Source organism: Pristiophorus japonicus, unplaced genomic scaffold, assembly GCF_044704955.1.
Source record: "Pristiophorus japonicus isolate sPriJap1 unplaced genomic scaffold, sPriJap1.hap1 HAP1_SCAFFOLD_62, whole genome shotgun sequence".
Taxonomy (NCBI): domain Eukaryota; kingdom Metazoa; phylum Chordata; class Chondrichthyes; family Pristiophoridae; genus Pristiophorus; species Pristiophorus japonicus.
Genome location: NW_027254531.1, coordinates 3,815,589 through 3,821,245, shown reverse-complemented (window position 1 = coordinate 3,821,245; position 5,657 = coordinate 3,815,589). Strand labels below are relative to the sequence as shown.

The 5,657-nt window shown below is 42.3% G+C and overlaps 2 non-coding genes across 2 annotated transcripts; both read left to right on the top strand.

Moving 5' to 3' along the window:
- The first annotated feature begins 2,600 nt into the window (after positions 1–2,600).
- trnap-ugg (transfer RNA proline (anticodon UGG)) lies at positions 2,601–2,688 on the top strand. Its single transcript is given in 2 exon segments — positions 2,601–2,636; positions 2,653–2,688. It is a non-coding gene; the product is annotated as a tRNA-Pro (tRNA).
- Positions 2,689–4,713: 2,025 nt separating this feature from the next.
- On the top strand, positions 4,714–4,801 carry trnap-ugg (transfer RNA proline (anticodon UGG)). The gene is given in 2 exon segments: positions 4,714–4,749; positions 4,766–4,801. It is a non-coding gene; the product is annotated as a tRNA-Pro (tRNA).
- The last annotated feature ends 856 nt before the right edge of the window (positions 4,802–5,657 follow it).

Genomic DNA, 5,657 nt, shown 5'->3' with positions numbered 1-5,657 from the left:
GCTCAGTGAATGTCCTTAAATTTCTTGCGCCTGGGAAATGCTGGCGCATAGCCTACTTTTATCAGCATAAGTGTTTTAAAACATGTAAAAAAATATAAAAACATCTACAAATAAAATGTAATAACATTTTTATGTTTAAAAAATCTGTTCACTAAGGAAGGTTTATTTTAAACCCTAAATAACAAACTTTTTTTAAAATTCGAAAAATATATTTTTTTCTAACACATTTGTTAACTTTAATTTAAATTAATATTAAATACGTGAGGTGTTTTTTTTTAACTTTTTATGTGTGTTTGGGTGATGGGGGCGTTTTCATTCGTAATATTGAGAACCCCTACTGAAGGAGATGCTATTATTACAAATGATAATACTGTACCTTCTTTCGCTGTCCAGAGCCACGTGAATCCAGCTTATCCCCCCACAGTTCCAAGACGTGAATGTGCTGCGAAGGGCGGGAAGAGAATGCCTCAGATGCGGACGGTGCAGGAGCAAAAGGTAGTTGTGGAACGTTATCACTATTTTCAGCTGAGCGCCTGGGGGAAGCCGAGCACAATGACTTCAGGACCAATATATTCATCAAAGGTAAAATTTACGTTCTTATGTTCTTATTCGCAAGATTATGGGGAGGGGGACTAATTTGATCGCTCTCTCAGAGACACAGCACAACCAAGTTGGGCCGAATAGCTTTCTTCACTGCCGTCAAAATATGCCATTTTAATATAGAATGGGTTACGCACTTTACTGTCGGCTGCTCCTTGGTCTAGGGGTATGATTCTCTCTTTGGGATTATCACAGTGGAAAGGCGAGAGGTCCCGGATTAGTTTGTGTCTGTCTAAATGGATTTGCTGTCAGTCCAGGATCAATCTGTGTCTGTTTTCAAAGGGATTTGCTCTCAGACCCGGGTCATTCTGGGCCAGTTTAAAATTAAAGAACTCGCAGTCCAAGAACATTCTTTATCTGCTTCAGGGGTATTTGCTTTCATACCCAGTCAAGGGTCATTCTGCATCTGTATAAAAGGGATGTGCTTGCAGTCCCGGATCATTCTGTGTCTGTTTAAACGGGATGGTTGTCAGTTCCGGTGCATAATCTTTCCCTTTAAGACGGATTTTCACATAGTCCCGGATCACCATGTATATTTTGAAAAGGAGTGTGATTTCAGCTGTGATGACCGAATTAAGCTGTCGTGTTCCAAGTTCCAAGCCCAGATAAATTGCGCACCCAGATAGCAGCGTTTCTGTTCATTTACTTGAAATATGCTCAGCTTTTCCAAAACCCACTCCTTGATATAGCTGTTGCCCCTAATTTGCTCGGAATATAAACAACAACAATGTTTTTCCTCATTGCAGCAGCCGCGTGGCTTAATGGATAAGGCGTCTGATTTTGATTACAACCGCGACGTTATCAGAAATTTGCAGACTGGAATCTTGCTGCTGTAAATTAACTCGCTGCGGGAACTGTTATATTCTTTGTTGTCATTCTGCCACAAAACCAGCCATCTAGTTCAGTCACTGACATGAAGGAAAGGAAGGCTGTTTGCTTCAAGAAGCTAATGGCACATTTTCACTGTCGATCTGGTTGCACGGGCAGAAAAAGCGGTGAAGTAGATTTTCTTCAACATTATTTGTGTTTGGATGCAAAAACCAGCAGATTCAATTGCTGACGTAGCTAGCAATAGGAGACGAGGTGGCCGTAGAACTTCAGATGAAGATCTGCTAATCCAGTGTGCTGTGCATGCGTGAGTTCGAATTCCATCCTCGTCGTTATGAGGTTAAGCAATTGACACTTTCGGTTATTTTTTCAATCATATTTAATCTCATGGCCAAATTCAACATTTAGTGACAAGGATGCTGCACTTTGGTCATGTAATGTTTCAAATTAATAATATATTGATCAAAGGGAAAACATTAGCAGGGCTATGATCATGGGGTCTAATTAGATGGTCTCTGAGAGACAGTACATGCAGGATGGGCCGAATAGTGAACTAACGTCAGAGTCTGAGCCCGAAGCTTGTCGCTGTCGGCGGCTAGTTGGTCCAGGGTTAAGCTTCTCGCTTCGAGATTTTCATAATTCAAATGTAAGAGATCTCGTTTTCAAATCCCGAACGAGCTCCGCTATCTTTTAGACAAAATCCGCTTCTCACAGCCGGTCGACATGTGAGAAAAATTAAAATTTTAAATGAAAACGTGTAATTTCCCGCAATTGTTCCCATGGCGTCCAAATCGCAGAGTTTCACAGAAACAAGGTGACATTTACTAATTGAGTAACATTTAAATATCTCAGATTTTGATCCCTCTGTTTTTTTTGTCAATCACATTTAACCTCAATGCCAAATTCACTTTTCACTGACAAGGATGCAGCTCTTTGTTAATGTAATGTCTCAAATTTATAATATATTCATCAAAGGGAAAGCGGTGCAGGCTAGAAGGGCCGAATGGCCTACTCCTGCACCTATTTTCTATGTTTCTATGTTTCCATGTTTCTATGAGCAGTACTATGGAGAGGGGGACTCATCAGATCGGTCTCTGAGAGTCAGCACAGGCACGATGGGCTGAATAGTAAACTACCGTCAGAATCTGAGAGTTACACCCCTCATTGTCGGCGGCTCGTTGGTCTAGGGATATGATTCTCGCTTTGGGATTTTCACAATTGACATGCGAGAGGTCCCGGGTTCAAATCCCGGACGAGCCCTGCCAACTTTTAGTCAAAGAACCGCTTCTGAGCAGGTCGACATGTGAGAAAACGTACATATTTCAAATTAAAACGTGTGATGTCGCTCCGTTGTTCCCACATCGTCCAAATCCTGGAGTTTCCCAGGAGCAAAGTGAAACTCACCGAACTGAGTAAAATTAAAGTATCTCAGATGTACTCGGCTCTGTTTCTCATTGGACAAGCTAAACCTGTGTTTAATTCCGACCAATACTTGATCAGTATATCTTCGTTTCTGCACGAATGAACTCACCTCCATTGGGATAAGCACACATTCAGCGTCAATCTCAACTTCAACGTGAAGCAAACTCTGCCCTGAATATGAATGCATCCTGTTTCTCGAGCGCTGAAAAGTCGTGAGAAGGTGACTTTTGAATTAATCCCTTGGCTGCCGAATTCAAACCGGATAAGAAATCAATCCGGGAGGCCAAGCTGCCTGGTCTGATTAAAAGGCCCTATATTTCAGGCATGTTATAGTCTTCTGGCCTCAACACTAGGTTCAGCGTAGGGGATCATAAGGACCGCTCCCATTGTCAGATAATGGTTCTGCTGTTCCCACTAACACCATTCCTGGACGATTCTTTGTTACTTTATTCCCCGATCACCACCCACTTCGCCGTTTCCCCGTTGTGCCATTTATTATTTAATCACTTCTGCGTTCCACTGTATCACAGCCATTCCCTTTTGTCCTTTCACGCTGCCTATATTTTCCAGGCGCTGATTTTGTTGAAAAAGTCAGGAATCTTTAACTTTTCCCTAAAACATCTGAATGATTATCCTATTGAACGTGAAAACGTGAAAATTTACTTTTTGTCGGGTTGGTTTTACTTCCCTCCCTCCTTCCTGCCTGTCTATCAACTGTGGCTTCAATAACCTTCGCAGACCCGTGTGGTCCTCAGCCCCACGTTTACTCACACACAGCACAATTGCCTTCAAGAATGACAGAAATCCCACTTTTTTATTTTAAAACGGAACTGCTGTAAGTCAAGGGTCATTCTGCATCTGTACAAGAGGGGTGTGCTTGCAGTCCCGGATCATTTGGTGTCTGTTTAAACGGGATGGTTGTCAGTTCCGGTTCATAATTTGCTCTTTTACGACGTATTTTATCAAAATGCAGGATCATCCTGTATAGTTTTAAAAATAATGTGATTTCACTGCGATGGCCGAATTGTAAAACTGTTGTGTTTCAAGCTACATTGACGTTGCCTGTGCCCGTGCGCATCCATATCGCAGCGCATCTATTCATTACTCGAAATATGCTCATGTTTTTCGAAATTCACTCCTTGATATAACCCTTGTCCCAAATTTACTCTCAATATAAAAAAACAACAAATGTTGCGCCAACGGCAGCGGCCGCTTTCTCGAATGGATTAAGCATCTGACTTCGGTTATAACCACGATGCTATCAGAACATTGCAGGTTCGAGTCTTGCCACGGTCAACTTACTGGCCGTGTGAAATTTTATATTTATTATTTTGATTCTGCCTCAAAACCAACCATCTCGTACAGTCACTCACATGATGTAAAGGAAGGCTGTTTGCTTTAAGAAACTAATGGCACATTTTCATCACTGCCGATCTGGTTGCGTGGGCAGAACAGGCGGTGAAGTAGACTTTCTTGCACATTATTTCTATTTTGATGCAAAAAGGAGTGGATAGATGTCTGACGTTGCTGTAAGTAGGAGACGAGGTGGCCGAGAGGTTCAGTCGATGGACTGCTAATCCAGTGTGCTCCCAATCTCGTCATTATTGTGTTAAACATTTGACCCCTCTCGTTTTTTGTGAATCACATTTAACCTCATTACCAAATTCAACTTTTTACTGACAAGGATGCAGCTCTTTGGTAATGTAATGTCGCAAATTAATAATATATTCATCAAAGGGAAAACATTAGCAGGACTATGGAGAGTGGGACTCATCAGATAGGTCTCTGAGAGTCAGCACAGGCACGATGGGCCGAATACTAAACTACCGTCACAATCTTAGAGCAACGGTTTTTGTTGTGGGCAGCTCGTTAGTCTAGGGGTATGATTCTCGCTTTGGGATTTTTACAATTGAAATGCGAGAGGTCCCGGGTTCAAATCCCGGACGAGCCCTGCCGACTTTTACTCAAAGGAACGCTTCTGAGTCGGTCGACATATGAGAAAAGCGACAAATTTCAAATGTGTGATTTCGCTCCGTTGTTCCCACATCGTCCAAATCCTGGAGTTTCCCAGGAGCAAAGTGAAACTCACCTAACTGAGTAAAATTAAAGTATCTCAGATGTACTCGGCTCTGTGTCTCATTGGACAACCTAAACCCGTGTTTGGTTCCGGCCAATCCTTGATCAATATATCTTAATTTTCGCATGCATGAGGTCACCTCCATTGGGATAAGCACACATTCGGCGTCAATCTCCACTTCAACGTGAAAGATACTCTGCCCTTAATATGAGTGCGTCCTGTTTCTCTCGCGCCGAAAAGATGTGAGAAGCTGGCTTTTGAATTAGTCCCTTGGCTGCCGAATTCAAAACATACAGGAAATCAATCCGGGGTGGCCAAGCTGCCTGGTCTAATTAAAAGGCGTTCACACCCTATATTTCCGGCATGTTATAGTCTTCTGCCCTCAACATTAGGTTCAGCGTATCGTATCATAAGCACTGCTCCCATTGTCTGGTAATGGTTCTGCTGTTCCCACTAACACCTCCTGTGGACCATCCTTTGTTACTTTATTGCCCGCTTACAACCCACTTTGCATTTTCGCATTGTGTCATTTATTATTCAATCACGCCTACGCTCCACTGTATCACAGACTTTCCCTTTTGTCCTTCCTCGCTGCCTATTTTTTCTAGGCGCTATTTTTGTAGAAAAAATCTGTAAACTTTACATTTTTCCGAAAATATCAGAATGATCATCTGACTGAACGTGAACCCGGGCTCTTCATCCACAGAATCTGCACGACCTGCTGAGTTTT